This window comes from Aedes albopictus, chromosome 2, assembly GCF_035046485.1.
Source record: "Aedes albopictus strain Foshan chromosome 2, AalbF5, whole genome shotgun sequence".
NCBI lineage: Eukaryota > Metazoa > Arthropoda > Insecta > Diptera > Culicidae > Aedes > Aedes albopictus.
The window spans coordinates 176,011,502-176,028,704 of NC_085137.1; the positions used below are offsets into that span (position 1 = coordinate 176,011,502).

The window sequence follows — 17,203 nt, forward strand, 5'->3', positions numbered from 1 at the left end:
AGGAATAGAATAGGAATAGAATAGGAATAGAATAGGAATAGAATAGGAATAGAATAGGAATAGAATAGGAATAGAATAGGAATAGAATAGGAATAGAATAGGAATAGAATAGGAATAGAATAGGAATAGAATAGGAATAGAATAGGAATAGAATAGGAATAGAATAGGAATAGAATAGGAATAGAATAAGAATAGAATAGGAATAGAATATGAATAGAATAGGAATAGAATAGGAATAGAATAGGAATAGAATAGGAATAGAATAGGAATAGAATAGGAATAGAATAGGAATAGAATAGGAATATAATAGGGTGTCCGGCCATTTGGCCGAATGCCGTTTGGTCGAATGTCGTTAGGCCTAACGCCATTTGGCCGAATGCCGTTTGGCCCATTTTCGATCCAAAGAATTTTGAAGCGTGGGCAAACTCTGGATAGCATTCTAGCTGCCAATATGACCATCAGGAATATTCCCTTCTTTTAATGATAGGCTTTTCTTTCTAGTTTTACCATCAAGGGATTAGCTAGCGTTGAAACTGTGAATATTTTTATCAGAGAATTTTTCCTTCTTAAAATCATAGGCTGGTCTTTCGACTTACACTGATCTAGCAAACAGTGGCAGTGGTGATTCCCTAACCTCAAATCTACCTGTTCAACAAGTGTAAATTCCTAAATTTTCGCATCAAATTAGTTTGTAATTAACGAAAAATGGCAAGATTAGCTATTTTGGCTAATTTTCAATTTTATTCTGTTTCTGTATTTTCGCAATTGTAAGTTATTGAGTCGTTGAACAGGTAAAAAGTAAGGTTACGAGATGCTACTGAATAGTGGCATGATCACTTAAGTCCATCATTACTTTTTCGGCCAAACAGCATTTGGCCAAACGGCTTTTGGCCAAATGGCGTTCGGCCAAATGACCCGGGGCCATAGAATAGAAAAGGAATATTTTTTGTATTAACGAGATTTTTAACCCTAGGCTAGTTCATCTCGGGACCCACGCTTTACTTCCCTTCCGAAGGAAGAACTCCCATTTTGAGAGTATGTCGGGAGTGGGATTCGATCCCAGGTCCTCGGCGTGATAGTCAAGTGTTCTAACCATCACACCAGATCCGCTCCTACGTAAAAATGTAGTACCAATAAATCTAGGTAACTTTGATGTAGATCCGAATCCTCTAGGATGATGGCAAAAGTTCCGGAACGCTTGTTAGTAGAAAGCCGCAATTCGTAAACAAGCGTCCCTAAATCATAAATTTTTCATAAAATTAAAGTAGATTAGTTGGGTTGATGAACTCCAGAAAGGTGTTCCAGAGGGTCTTAGGTGTGTTTCAAGGGTTTTCAGGGGGTATCTGAAGATCTTATGGACGTTTCAAGGAGGCCCCGACAGATGTGGCACTAGGAGGTTTCAGGAGTGTTTAAGGAAGTCTCAGAAGGTACCAGGGTATTTCATGCGCACTTTAGGGGGTTGCAGGGGCGATTAAGAAGATTCCAGGGAGTCTCAGAGGTATTTTAGGGAGTTTCAGGAGGTACAAGGAGGAACAGAATAGGAATAGAATAGGAATAGAATAGGAATAGAATAGGAATAGAATAGGAATAGAAAAGGAATAGAATAGGAATAGAATAGGAATAGAATAGGAATAGAATAGGAAAAGAATAGGAAAAGAATAGGAATAGAATAGGAATAGAATAGGAATAAAATAGGAATAAAATAGGAATAGAATAGGAATAGAATAGGAATAGAATAGGAATCGAATAGGAATAGAATAGGAATAGAATAGGAATAGAATAGGAATAGAATAGGAATAGAATAGGAATAGCATAGGAATAGAATAGGAATAGAATAGGAATAGAATAGGAAAAGAATAGGAATAAAATAGGAATAGAATAGGAATAGAATAGGAATAGAATAGGAATAGAATAGGAATATAATAGGAATATAATAGGAATATAATAGGAATATAATAGGAATAGAATAGGAATAGAATAGGAATAGAATAGGAATAGAATAGGAATAGAATAGGAATAGAATAGGAATAGAATAGGAATAGAATAGGAATAGAATAGGAATAGAATAGGAATAGAAAAGGAATATAATAGGAATAGAATAGGAATAGAATAGGAATAGAATAGGAATAGAATAGGAATAGAATAGGAATAGAATAGGAATAGAATAGGAATAGAATAGGAATAGAATAGGAATAGAATAGGAATAGAATAGGAATAGAATAGGAATAGAATAGGAATAGAATAGGAATAGAATAGGAATAGAATAGGAATAGAATAGGAATAGAATAGGAATAGAATAGGAATAGAATAGGAATAGAATAGGAATAGAATAGGAATAGAATAGGAATAGAATAGGAATAGAATAGGAATAGAATAGGAATAGAATAGGAATAGAATAGAAATAGAATAGGAATAGAATAGGAATAGAATAGGAATAGAATAGGAATAGAATAGGAATAGAATAGGAATAGAATAGGAATAGAATAGGAATAGAATAGGAATAGAATAGGAATAGAATAGGAATAGAATAGGAATAGAATAGGAATAGTACAGGAATAGAACAGAAACAGAATAGGAACAGAATAGGAATAGAATAGGAACAGAATAGGAATAGAAAAGGAGTAGATTAGGAATATATTAGGAATAGAATAAGAATAGTATAGGAATAGAATAGGAACAGAATAGGAACAGAATAGGAACAGAATAGGAACAGAATAGTAATAGATTAGGATTAGATAAGGAATAGATTAGGAAAAGAATAGGAATAGAATAGGAATAGAATAGGAACAGATTAATTAATTAATTAATTAATTAATAGATTAAGAATAGATTAGGGATAGATTAGGAATAGATTAGAAATAGATTAGAGATAGATTGGGAATAGAATAGGAATAGATTAGGAATAGATTAGGAATAGAATGAGAATAGAATAGGAATATGATAGGAACAGAATATGAATAGATTAGGAAAAGATAGAAATAGATAAGGAATAGATTACGAATAGATTAGGAATATAATAGGAATAGAAAAGAAATAGAATAGGAACAGGATAGGAATAGAATAAGAATATAATAGGAATAGAATAAGTATCAGTGGTGTCATCGAAGTTACTCCATGTTGCTGACTGAGTAACCAGCTCTTGAGATAAAAAAACAGTTTCCTATTAGTATGAGCACCCACAAAATTCCCCGGAAATAACTCTACGGGCTTTTGAAAAAAAAAAATGTATCAAAGATTCATACCTATCAGCATCAAGTTCTAAAAATATGAAAAAATAAATAAAAATGGGTCAGAAAAAGGTGCTCTTCCGTGCAACATTGAAAAATCAATAAATTTCCAAAATTCAAAAACTCAATTCAGCAATTTCTCTGACATTCTTCAAAGGGCTATTTTAGAAAATCTTGCAAAGATTGTTTCAGAAATTCATCCATTTGTTTCTAAAGAAATCCTTTAGTAATTCATTCAGGGATTCTTTGAGAGATTCCTTCCATAGGTCCATTTTCTAAAAATTCCGTACGAATTCTCCCAAGAAATCATCCTCGAATTTCTTCACAAATGCGTTCAGCGATTCCTTCAGAAAATCAAAAGTTCAAAATTCCTCCACTTTTTTTCCACAGACTTCCTTAGGGATTCTTCCAAAGTTTTCTTCAGAAATTCTTCCAGAAATTTCTCAAGAAATTTCCCTGGAGATTTATCAAGAAATTCTTCAATAGATACCTTTATAAATTTGTCCAAGAATTCCATCAAGATTTCAGAAATTCATCCAGGAATTCTTTTATATACATTCCCATGAGTTCCTTCTTAAACTCCGTCAAGAATTGCTTCAGAAATTCTTCTAGGGACTCTTTAAAGAAACCCTTCCAGGTATTCGTTTACAAATTTCTACAGGAATTTCTTCAAAAAATCTTTCAAAGATTCTTTTGTCAATTTCTCCAGTGGTTTCCTCGATTTTTTTCCTGAGATTCATTGAGAAATTCGCTCAGAAAGTCCACCAGTGATTTGTTCCATTGAAAATTTCCGCGTGAATGTATCCAGGAACTTCTACGGGGATTCATCCAGAAAATCCTGTACGATTCTCTCCAGGAAACACAAAGATTCCTACAGAATTTCCTCCAGATAAATGTTTACTACGAATTTCTTCAGAAATTCCTTTAGAAATATTACGAGTTTCTTAACAGAAGCTTATCTAGGCGTTGTTTTAAGTATTCCCACACAGTTTCGTCAGAAATATGTACACAAATTACTTCAAGAATACTTCCTTTCCTTCATAAAATCAATACTTCAGAATTCCTTCGGAAATTCTCCATGGGTTTCTTGAGAATATTTTCCACAGACTCGTTAAGAAATTTCATTATTAAAATTTTTTCAGGGAGTTTATTAAAGATGACTTAAATTTACTGCTGGGATTCCTTCAAAAACTTCCCAAGGGTTTTATACATATTCTTCTGAAGATTTATACGATAGTTCTTCCTGAGATTCTTGAAGCTATTTTACTGCATATTTTTTGAAAAATTCCTTCAAAGATTCCTCCAGAAATATCCACTCGGATTTCTTCTAATATTCCGTAAGGAATTCATTCAAAAATATTTTCAGAGACTTCTTCAGAGTTTAAGGGATTTCTTCAGGTATTTCAATGCGAGATTTTTTCAACAGTTCTGTTATGAAGTTTTACAGAAAATCATTGAATAATTTCTTTTAAAAAAATCCTACTGAGATTTATTTGGAAATTCTTCAAAGGGTTCCTCTGAGAATTCTATGAGAAATTCCTTCTGGGATTACTGCCGAAATACCTACACGAATTTATTTTGGAAATTGCTCCTCCAGATATCTCCAGGGATTTTTTTTCAGAAGTTCTTCCAGAATTGCACAAAAATTCCTGGAAGAATTCTTGAAAGAAAGTCTGAAAGGTATTTTAAACAAATCCCTTTTGGATTTTCTGGGGGATTCTTGAGCAAAAATTCTTGGGAAAGTACCTGAAGAAACGCCTCAAGATACCTCCTTCCCAGGTAACAATTTGATGCTGTAAACACGATACTCCAACTATTTCAAAGCAGACTTAATTTGAACATATGTTGAGCACAAGAGGAACAATCTTTTATTCAGCTGCTAAACATCTAGTTTTGGTGATTTTATTCAGCCTTTGGCTTATTTGAGGTTCATTGAATGGCTGATTTAAAGCTTAACATGTGCTTAAACAGTAATCAATTAGTTTTTATAATATAAAATTTAAAAAGAACTTTCATTAGCTTTTCTTACCATTTGCGCCTTTCTATTTCCAGAAGAGATACTTAGAAATGTATAAATTAATTAAGGGCTGTCCATAAACCACGTGGTCATTTTTTTGGGACTTCTCAACACCCCCCCCCCCCCACCCCCCGCGTGGTCATTGGTCCATACCAATTTTTTTTTCGTCTATACAAAATGGTCATTGGCCGAACCCCCCCCCCCCCTCATGACCACGTGGTTTATGGACAGCCCCTTAATGAGAAAACTAGGAATTGAACTCGGACCTCTTGATTTATAGTCACTCTCCTTAGCACCTACAATATACACAATTGTATACAAATCCTTGAAAACGAAAGCATTTCTAGCATAACATGTGAAAAGGGCCTAAAGGCTTTTTGTAAACAAACATGTTTCGGTCGCTGTATGGCTCATCTTGATCCACCCACGCTTATCAACACGCTTATCAGAAAGAATAAACTACGGGCTATCTGTTAAGTGTGTTGTAGTCCGTCGGTGGATCAAGATGAGTCCTACAGCGACCGAAACATGTTTGTTTACAAAAAGCCTTTAGGCCCTTTCACATGTTACGCTAGTTTTCTTGTTATGTCTGAATAATCAAGAACATAAGTTGAACTAAGCTTGTATTGAGGCTGAAAAAACGATGTGGACGCTACGAAAACTTGTTTGAGTCAGCTGTCTGAAATTATTCGATTAAAAGTTGAACAACAGCTGATTAATTCTGCACGTTGGTTAAACAGATGCATAATATTCTATTCAACTTGCTATTTAGTCATCGGTGTATTGCTGATTAAAGAGGTTCAACAAGGCATGCCTCAGACAAATTCTGGTCATTGATCAGCTGTCATAGTGTTGAGCCACTTACACCTTCAACCAGCAAATATTCAGCTAATGCTCTCACTGATCAGCATTCATTGTTACTTGGATTAATTCCCAGAAAAAAAATCATGAGGAACTTCTTGAGAAACTCTGAAAGTTATTTCAAGAAAAAAATGCTAAAGATATTTTTGATAGGAGTCCTGCACATATCGGTAGAGATTTTTAAGTTATATATTAAAAATGCATGCCAACCTTTTGAGAGATTTATGAAACATCACCGGAAAAATTATGAAAGTATACCTAAAGTAAGGTCTGAATAAACCTTGGAATAAACTCTAAGGAATACCTGGAGGAACTTCTGGAGAAACCTGTGAAAAACTTTCAGAATCTCTTGAAAATTGTCTTGTGATTTTTTTTAATAAATGGCTGGGTGAATCTCTGAATATATAGAATAAGACCTAAGGAAACTTTAGAGAAATTTCAAGAATAATTCCTGAACGAATTCTAGGAAAAAATCTGAATTTCTTAAGGTGAATATACATATAACGAAACCACCCCTCGAATTTTCAAGAGCACAAATCTGAAGAACCAAATGTCTCACCAAGCTGAAAAGTTGATCGATTAGTCACCAGCTGGAGGTGACCAATCGATCAACTTTTCAGCACAATCCATCATTTGGTTCTTTAGATTTGTGCTCTTGAAAATTCGAGGGATGGCTTCGTTATATATTCACCTTAAAGAAACCTCAAAAGAAATTTTTAAATTAATCTCTGATATAATCTTCGAATTTATGTCAATATTTTTTCCTGGAATTGCACCTTTTGAATAATTTTTTTAAGAAATTTCTAGAATCCTTGGAGTTTTTCTAGAAGAATTTTGATGAACAATTCTTACAGCAATATGAAGAAACACATGGGGATTTTTTTTATTACCGTACAGGTTTGAGCTGAAAGGTCTCAGATTTTCATGAAACTTTTGACACAGGCAGGGCTCATGGTTTTTTTATATTTCTTTTTATTCGTCAATTTTAACTTATAGGCTAATTCTTCACACAAGGCTCATGGTTATATAAAAAAATCAGGGTCGACTATTTTTTCGGAAAACTCAATGATTTTTTTTTCCACTGACACTACTTCCTTTGGAAAATCATAACTCAAGAACGAAACATCGTAGAAAGTAAGTTTTTTTTAGAAAATGAAAGAAAATTTTTACAGAAATCCAAAAAAATATGAACTGCAAAAAGTCTTCCACAAAATTTTCCACAGTTGAGAAAATTCGTAAAGAAATGCTGGAAAAACTATGCCCGAACCCGTAAAAATTTTTAAAAGCATATTTTTGACAAGTTTATTTTATAAGCTTTAATCGCTGAATCTTTTGGAATGCATTTTTTTTGTTTTTTTTTTAGTTGTGGCCTATTTTGTTGAAAAATGACGAAATGTGCCAAACAAAGTTTTTTTAATGATAATGAAAGCAAATTTTCTCAGGAATCAAAAAAAAAGTATGAAGTGGGAAAAGTGTTCCACAAAATTTTCCACAGTTAAGAAAATTCATAAAGGAAAGCCGGAAAAACTAAGCCCGAACTCGCGGAAATTTTCAAAAAAATGTTTTAAGAAGGTAATGATCGCTGAAATCTTTGGAATACACTTTTTTAAGGCCAATTATGTGAAAAATGACCATATAATATAGGCTCACAAGGTCAATTTTCACCAAATTGACCATAAGTCAGAAAAGAAAAATAAATGCATTCCAAAAATTTCAGCGATCAAAGCTTATAAAATCACTTTCCCAAAATCCAAAAATAAATATTATGAAAATTTTGCGCGAATTCTGACACAGTTCCGGATTTTCTTTATGAATTTTCTCAACGGTGGAAAATTTTGTGGAAAACTATTTCCACTTTATATTTTCATGTATTCCTGAGAAAATTTGCTTTCATTTTCATTAAAAAAAACTTTGTTCCTACGATGCACAGTGATGCGGCTCCATACAAAAGGTGGCGAAAAGTCTTAACATGAATTATATACCTTCACAGCTTACCAAACTTTGTAATTTATTAGAATTAGTTATCAAGAAGACATTTTGACATCCCATGAGTCACATTGGCCACTTTTAGGACTATTCCGGAATCCTGGTTCCCCCGGGGAACAGGACAATTTTTGGATATTTTTAGAACCCATTTTGCGACACGCCATTTTTCATGATGTTGAAAAATAGGTCCAGTAGAAGTCATTTCCGGACTTTTGGGCGAGATTGGCCACTTTCAGGACCGTTCCGGAATCCTGGTTCCTTGGGGAAGAGGACAGTATTTTGATGTTTTTAAAACCCATCTTGCGACACACCATTTTTCATGATTTTGCAAACACGTTCCATTAGAAGTCATTTCCGGAATTTTGAGTTAGATTGGCCACTTTCAAGACCATTCCGGAATCCTGGTTCCCTCGGGGAAGAGGACATTTTTTGGATGTTTTCAAACTCCATCTTGCGACACACCATTCTTCATGAATTTTAAAAATATGTACATTAGTAGTCATTTCAGCACCTTTTCTAGGGCAGCATCCATTTATTACGTAACGCTAAAATCGAGATTTTTTAACCCCCCCCTCCCCCCTCCGTAACGCTTTTTTGTATGAAAGTCCTGAAATTTTTGTATGAACCGTAACGCTTGGTTGTACTCCCCCCCCTCCCCCTAGAGCGTTACGTAATTTGTGGACGGCGCCTAGATGGCCATCTAGAAAACATGACTCCACTCAAAAGTCAAACGAATTAACATGTGCAAGTATACGGAACCGTCTGAGACTATTTTTTTAAATCGCGGCTTTATAAAACAATTGTTAATATTTGTGTTATATTGAGCAAAAACTAAGCTTGATTATTAAAAATTATTGAAATACAAATCAGTTGGTGTGTTATAATTTAGTTCTTCAAATTGCTCAATGTGTCATTACAACAATAACATTTAAATTAGTTCACGGTGTGTCTGGTAGAACAAAATTATTTAAAAAAAATCGGTATCGCTAAAACACCCACCAAACGAAAGCTGAAGGTCCCCTCTTTCATTTGAGCCTAAAAGAAGAAAGTTCTATCGGCGGGTCTAGAACAATTTTTTTTTTTAATTTTATTATCATTGAGGCTTGTGTTTTTTTCTTTTTTCAACCTTGAGTGTAGCCAAATGGGCTTGTATGAGGTCGCCCATTAGTAACGTGTCCTTTTAAAAGAGTAAACGGGTCAAATCAAAAATTAAAAATTTTCCTTACAAAATATTGCTTAAACATAAAGTGCAAAAAAAAAATATTTAAGGCAGTTGAATAGAATTTCAGCAGTGTCTGGGCATACACGTATACAAATAAACTTCGCCTTTTATACATGGGGAAGTAGTTATTGCGGCTGCAATTTTCTTATTTTTTATTGACAGTGTCTTATGATTTAACAGTTTAACGATCAAAGTAGGCCGAGTAATGTCAACAAAAATAGAACATACATCAAAGTAGCTCGGATAACGGGGCACAACATTTGGAAGGTAATCCATTTCGGAAAACTTAAAGTTTCTTGATGATGCAATTTAAATCGTTCAAAAGCATGAATAAAACGATCTAGAACTCCACATCAATTTTATCAATGTGATGGTATGTCTTATATCCTTGTATGCCGTGGTTCGGTTAGAATTATCACATGCCGGTATTTGTTCAATTTGTGCACCTTTATGGTACCTAAGACTTAAACATTTTTAGTTAATTGCAGTTAGGTATAGCTCCTGCAGTTATTGCAGTTAGGTATAGCTCCTTACTTTTAAAGAAACAACTACGACAAGAACCCCCTAAGTGACGAGGAAAACCAAACCAAAGAGTACGTTTTGTGTTTGAAGAAATGTTTTTCCGCCACAATTATCATCGAAAGCAGTTGATGTTTACTGTTTTAGATTTGTTCAGTAAAAAATATTGGTAACAGTATACCTTTGTGAACAGGTAGCCTTACTCAACTGACAAAAACAGAATAATTAATGCTACATGTCTAACGGTATATGTAGTAAGAACAATGTGCTAATCTGTCGGTTATCAATAGTTTGTTTTTTTGCTATTTTTTTAATCTGTATTAACGAGATTTTTAGCCCTTGGCTAGTTCATCTCGGGACCCACGCTTCACTTCCCTTCCGAAGGAAGAACTCACATTTTGCGAGTTTGTCGGGAGTGGGACTCGATCCCAGGTCCTCGGCGTGATAGTCAAGTGTTCTAACCATCACACCAGGTCCGCTCCACATCTTCTGCTAGCATCATGGCATAATAGACGAGTTAGCAACTTTTCATTCATTTCTACAGCTTTATTGACATATATACATGTTTTACATTAAAGTACATATGTCTGAGCACATACATATTAATCATAACGGATTGAAAATGTCATAACTTGTTCTTGTTTCTACTTGCAGGTTGTTGATATTATGAAAACTTTTTTTCTGAAAGATATCAGAGATAGCAGTTAGTACTACCCCACAAAAAAGTTCGGACTTGCTCTTTTAAATTTATCCCATTCAATGGTGGCGAATATACCCATTAGATTTACTCTCTATGAGCTTACATATTATTTGAAACCTTCTACATGGAGTTGCGGCCCTTATTTGTGAAATATGTAGTTCTGCAAGAACTACTACTTCTCATAATGGGCAAACGTGGCAGATCTAGCGCTACTACCGATGACGCAGAAAGAAATTTCTCGTTGCGGTTGTGTTCTAGATGCTACAGGAAAATGATCAAAGGCAAGCAGCTTGTTTGCACTGAAGCTGAAGTACATTGAAACATGTTGAACATCATTCAGACTTCTCATAAAGTTGCTGCGGTTGCTGAATATTTGCGGGTTAAACCCAGAGATCAGGCAGATCAGATGAAGCTCTTAAATATTCATGAACTACCATCCAGATAGAAACCGGCGTCAACGAGTGACCTGAACAGTAAACCGATTTTGTTCACCGATGATTTGTTTTTGATAACGAAAAGTGCCCATAAAGCCACATCTGCAAAGGCGTGAGTACCCAGCACAACCATGCTGAGGATGACGGGTTCGATTCCCGGTCAGTCCAGGACCTTTTCGTGAAGGAAATTTCCTCGACTTAAATGAGCATGTAGTATTTTCGAGCAAGTCACACAAAAGTAATTGGCAAAAGAAGTTTTTAGTTAAAAACTGTGAAAGTGCTTGTAGGAGATAAAATAAGAAAATTTCAAACAAATCAAACAATTTCATTTATTCTTATTACATCTCCTACAGTGCTCATAGAACAAGCTAAGAAGCATGCGTTGTCCCTGTAGGGACGTTTCGCCAAGAAGAAGAAGAAGAAGAAGAAGACGAAAGAAAACATGTGTCTTGAGTACCAGACGCGCATTGAAGTTGAGAAGCTGTTTTAGGAGCATATATGACGAAGTCACACCCCGAAATTTCAAGAGCACAAATCTGAAGAACCAAATGACGGTATATGCTGTAAAGGTGGTCGATTGGTGACCTGCTGGTGCCAGTCAAATACGAGACCCTAAAGACGTATATGCATCTGTCATAGGATGCAAACACATTATTGGAATCTAGATTGGAAATCAAAGGAACAGCATATCACTCGATTTTATACTCAATGTTCTAGTACTTTCACCACACTGTCCATAAACACAAAACTGTCATCGCCTGGATTTCCCATTCACATGGTACTATTGTGCTTTTATGTGAAGAATAATAAACATAATATAAAAATATATCGTCGGAAAATCATGCTTGCAATGGAAAAACAGTGTTTTGTCATAAATGTGTTCTTCGAAAAAAATGAAAAAATATCAATTTTTTTTTCAAAAAAAAAATTGTTCTAGACCCGCCGATAGAACTTTCTCCTTTAAGTCTCACATGAAAGGGGGGACCCTTAGCTTTCGTTTGGTGGGTGTCTTAGCGATACCGATTTTTTTAAATTAATGTTGTCCACCAGACACACCGTGAGTTATACATTTCGTTTCATCAGTTATTATGATCAAAATTTTAATTTTTCTTTTTGACTTATCCTAATAAAAAACAGAAAAAAATAAGAATAATATTCATTTGATATCCATGGGTGAACCGATTGCAAACGACGATGATAACTATAAAGAAACTTGTTCAATATATGACAAAAATTTTAATGACAAAAGGTTGTAGGGCAAAAGGTCGAATGGATAAAAGGTTAAATGGACAAAGGGTAGAAAAGGCAAAAGGTACTACATTGTAATTCGAAACAGCCACCATATTACTTGAAAGGTAGCCTATGGATTAAAGATAGAAGATTTGATTGGAATATTGCCATTTAAAATTCTAACCATTACTATGACAACGAATGTCGTAGAACAGGTTATGAATTAAAGAAGGATAAATCTCTAGCTGATATATCAACAAACAAAACGAAATCAGATATAGTAATAAAGTATAATGTGGAGGAATTGCTCATCTTTGGAAATATAGCTTGACAGAATGACGAATTTCTCAAGATTAAAAATATAAGAAACAAATGTATTATTCGTAAGTACGCTAATTATTTTCTAGCATTACTAGAAAGAATATTATTCAAAAGATTGTAGAATACTATTTAAAAAAAAGTATTTGTAATCACGCCAATAACTGTAAAAACAAGTTACTCGAGAGAACAGCCATCGTTCAAAAGAGGTATAAGTTCTTCAAAACACTTATACCAGGTAAACACCAACTATTATAATAAGCCCAGATTAGAGGTTCGATTACGATCAGAAAAAATGTCGACTTCCTGGATATAGTGCGGTATTATGCCTATTATGCAAAATACAAATACAATGCAATGAAAAGCATAAGAAACCCTGCATTTAATAATTGTGGAAGCGCTAAGTTGAAGAGATGCAGGTCAAGTTGCAGTGAGAACATAAAACAGGAAAAAAGATGGTCGCATCGGCATTGTATCTCTTCTTTATGTTGTCAATTCAACATTCGTCCTTCTGTCCTTTCAACCTTCTGTACTATTTTTTTTTGTTTCGGCCTTTTGTCCATTCGACCTTTTATCCATTCGACCTTTTGTCCATTTGATCATTTGTCCTTTTTTTGTCCATTCGACCTTTAGTCCATTCGTCCTTCTGTCCTTTCGATCCTAGTTATCTCATTTATTTCGATCCTTCGACCTTTTGACCTTCGACCTTCGACCTTTTGATTTTTGACCTTTTGTCTTACAACCCCCTGAGAGCATATTTTACTATTTTTTTAATTCATTCGACCTTTTGTCCATTCGTCCATTTGTCAATTTGTCCATTCGACCTTTTGTTCATTCGACCTTCTGTCCATTCGACCTTCTGTCCATAGACTTTCGACCTTTTGTCTTTAGACGTTCTGTACTTCGAACTTTTCTGCTATAGCCCATCCGTTCAGGCACAACCCGAAGAACATTCATAAAACATCACACGAAAGAGCTGTTACACGCTATGTTTTGACGTTACTACATACATGTTTCTTGCCACAAGTTCCCTGGAGCACCCCGAAACGTCCGAAAATTTTCTAGCATAGCTTCCGCTATCGATGATCTGTTTCAGCCAGCATAATACCCTATAGTGTAAACATATTTTTTAACTTTACTTAAAACCAGCTTTCCTATAGACCTAAATTGTTGAAGATGTTGTAAGTGTTATAGTCAACATGATATGCTTTGTAGTCGATTCCCGGTGATCATTGTACCACAAATATTTTTTTACTTCAACATCGAGTTTTAAACCAAATTTTCAATCGAATGATATATAAAATGGTGTTGTTTGGTTAAAATGTCATTGGGCTGTAAGGGTTTGATTTTCCGTGTTTATATATGACCCTAGTGTATTATTTATAATTTTTTTGTTCAGCTCGTACGGTTTATACTTTATCGAAAATGTTGATGCCATTTTATGTTACCCCAGAATAATAAGTCTCCGTGCATAAATAAATAAGGTATGCCTATTTTATATTTGAATTTGGGTCATATTGACCGTACTATACTAATAGAGACAACAACGGCAAAAGGTTATTGCAACCATAACAAATTGCAAATGCTCCATAGAAAACAAAAAGCGCTCCATAAAGAATGAACATATGTTCCATGAAAATGTGCAATGTTACCCATAAATAATTGAAAACGTTCCATACAAATGCTCCATAGAAAAATGCAAACGCTCCATAAAAAATTAAAATTTTACCCATAAAAAATTGAATATTGCTCCATAGAAAAATAAAATTGCACCATAAAAAATTGAAATTGCACCATAGAAAATAGACAAATGCCCCATAAGTATTATCAAACTGCACCACATAATATACAATTTGCTCTATGAAAAATTGAAAATTCTCCATAACTTTAAACTTTTGCACCACTAAAGCAGTGCAATGTAAAGCAATTCAGCCCTGTCGAATTAAATTATGAGAATATGCTATCTATGGAGGATTTTAATTTTTTCATGGAGCAATTCATATTTTCTATGGTGCAGTTTGATAATACTTATGGTGAATTAATCTATTTTCTATGGTGCAATTTCAATTTTTTATGGTGCAATTTAATTTTTCTATAGAGCAGTATTCAGTTTTCTATGGGTACAATTTAATTTTTTTATGGAGCGTTTGCATTTTTTTATGGAACATTTGTATTTTAATATGGATCATTTCAGTATTATTTATTGGTGCAAAATTTCACTTTTAATGAGAAAATTTTATGTTTTACCGGTACATTTTTTATAAAGTATGGAACGTTTTCAATTATTTATGGGTAACACTGCACATTTTCATGGAACATATGTTCATTCTTTATTTAGCGCTTTTTGATTTTCTATGGAGCATTGCTATTTGTTTATGGGTGCAATAAATAGGCTGCCGACAACAACTGAACGCTGCCTTCATTCAAACTGCATGTACGGCTCCGTTAAACTCTAGGACGTGCGAGCTTGGACGGCTCAAGTGAATAACACAAAAATGCAATGAAATCGTTTTAGCATCGCCAATCTCAGCTACAAAAGAAAAAAAGAACCCATTTTACAGGTGCTTTTATCCTGACTACAATGATATGCATACCAAGTCCAGGCACGAACGGTATTATTTTGTACTAAATATTGTATCATACTCTATGTTCAAGGGACTTAAAACATAAGTTGCGCAAGATTGCGCAAGATGACCCATTGATTTTCTGAAAGACGACGTGAAAATCTTCAAAATAAGCATAGCGTGAAATGTGTCCAACTGCGTCCTCATATTTGAAAACTTAGTTGATTTTTTTTTCGTTTCCCCATACATTTTACAAGGAAACTAAAAATGCAACACTTTTCAACACATACTTTGTAATGCTGTAAAAAAATCAATTTCGGTCCAATCTTATTGAAACTTTGGTAATAAGCTCTCGAAACATATAGAAATAGTACAAAAATAATACAGGACCCATATCTGAAAGTTGATTTTTTGACTTTTCGCCGCCCTCGCATCACTGTGCGATGCTTCGTTCTTGAGTTATGATTTTACAACGAAAAAGCTTATATGGCACATTTGGACATTTTTCAACAAAATTGGCTATAACTCAAAAACGAAAAAAAAAAGTGCATTCCAAATATTTCAGCGATTAAAGCTTATAAAATAACCTTCTCAAAATATTTTTTTGAAAATTTTCAACGAGTTCGGGCATAGTTTTTCCGGCTTTTCTTTACGAATTTTCTCAACTATCGAAATTTTGTGAAATGAAAATAAAAATCTGAGAATCTTCAGCCCAGTTGGTACGGTAATGAAAAAAAATCCCCACATAAAAGAATGCATGCACAAGCTTCCGTAGCAATCACTAAAGGAATCCCAGGAAGAACTTGTAAACAAATCATGCTTAAATTATTCTAGGAAGGAGAAGGATTTCTATAAGAGTTCCGTGAGAATTTTTAAAAATCTTGAAGGAATTATTGGCGGCATCCCTGGAGTTAAGCATGGAGAAAATTCTTGAGCAATACAGGGGAAGAAATAAATTTAAAAAATAAAAAACTCTTTGGAGAAATCTTTAGAAGAATTATTGCTGAGCTCACAGAAGGATACCTGCAAGAATGCCCTTGCCTTAACAATGTTCGACAAAAAAAAACTTTTGCCGTGATCAGAGACCCCATTAGTAGGGCATAAAAGCGCATGGAAAATGTAGAAAAATGGCATTTTAAAATCTGTTGGAGCACCCCTAGAAACTTTTTGAGATGAGTTTGAATTTTATTCATTTTTGAAGGTTTGACATGAGCTTTAGAAATCAGCATAAACACATTTGAAATACAATATCTTTGAAATGCAATTTTGTGCACCGCTGAAATTTTCACAGATCTGAGAAGTAACTTTGATAAATAACTAGTCAAAATTTCAACGCATTACGACATTCCATTTCATTGATACATATCCGGGAAGAATCAAATATGACTTATATAATACAAATCCTTGAAGTTTTCTTTTAATTCAATCACAAAAAGCAAGCCCCCATCCTTAGCTAATCATAACAAAATAACTATTTTACTTTGATTTGACTTCGAAATGCTACACTTATGATCTAAATAATTGAATTCAAATTTTGAGAAGAAAATCCGGTCGATTTTTCAAATTACTAACGTGGTAAGCCTGTGTACAAATAAAAATAAAATCAAATACATTTATATTTTGCGATCAGTACAAAAAAACGTTTCCAGTGTTTTCGTGGGTTGTCTATATTCACTTAATGTTTCGAAGTACCTCCTAGCCATACCAAGGTGGTAAAATTGATAACTTTATTGAATAAAACAAACCTATTCCAAAACAATGAATTGAAGCTGGCATTGCGCAGAAAACATGGTTTAAGTTCGCGACTGTTCAAAACAATACAACCCTAAAAAAATGCAAGCCAAAAATGAGAACGTTCTCCATTTACTATAAGTAATCGTACAAGCACTGTTGTTTTCATCACATTTTAGTTAGTTTCACAATGCAATGTGTAAATATGTTGGCGCATTGAAGACACTTTTAGAAAATTAATTGAATTTGTCATAAAAAATAAAAATATTTCCAATCTTAATTTCAAGCTCAATTATATCCTCCACGAATGTAAAATTGCTTTATGAGTTCCAGCGGCATAGGGTCTGGAACCATTTGGGCAGGATCACCTATTTTGGGCACTTGTGTCTATGAC

The 17,203-nt window shown here is 34.1% G+C and overlaps 1 protein-coding gene across 3 annotated transcripts in view; it reads right to left on the reverse strand.

Moving 5' to 3' along the window:
• The window catches only part of LOC109622797 (ATP-binding cassette sub-family C member Sur), a 253,803-nt gene that overhangs the window by 134,702 nt on the left and 101,898 nt on the right, over positions 1–17,203 (reverse strand). The gene's annotated exons all lie outside the window — the stretch shown is intronic.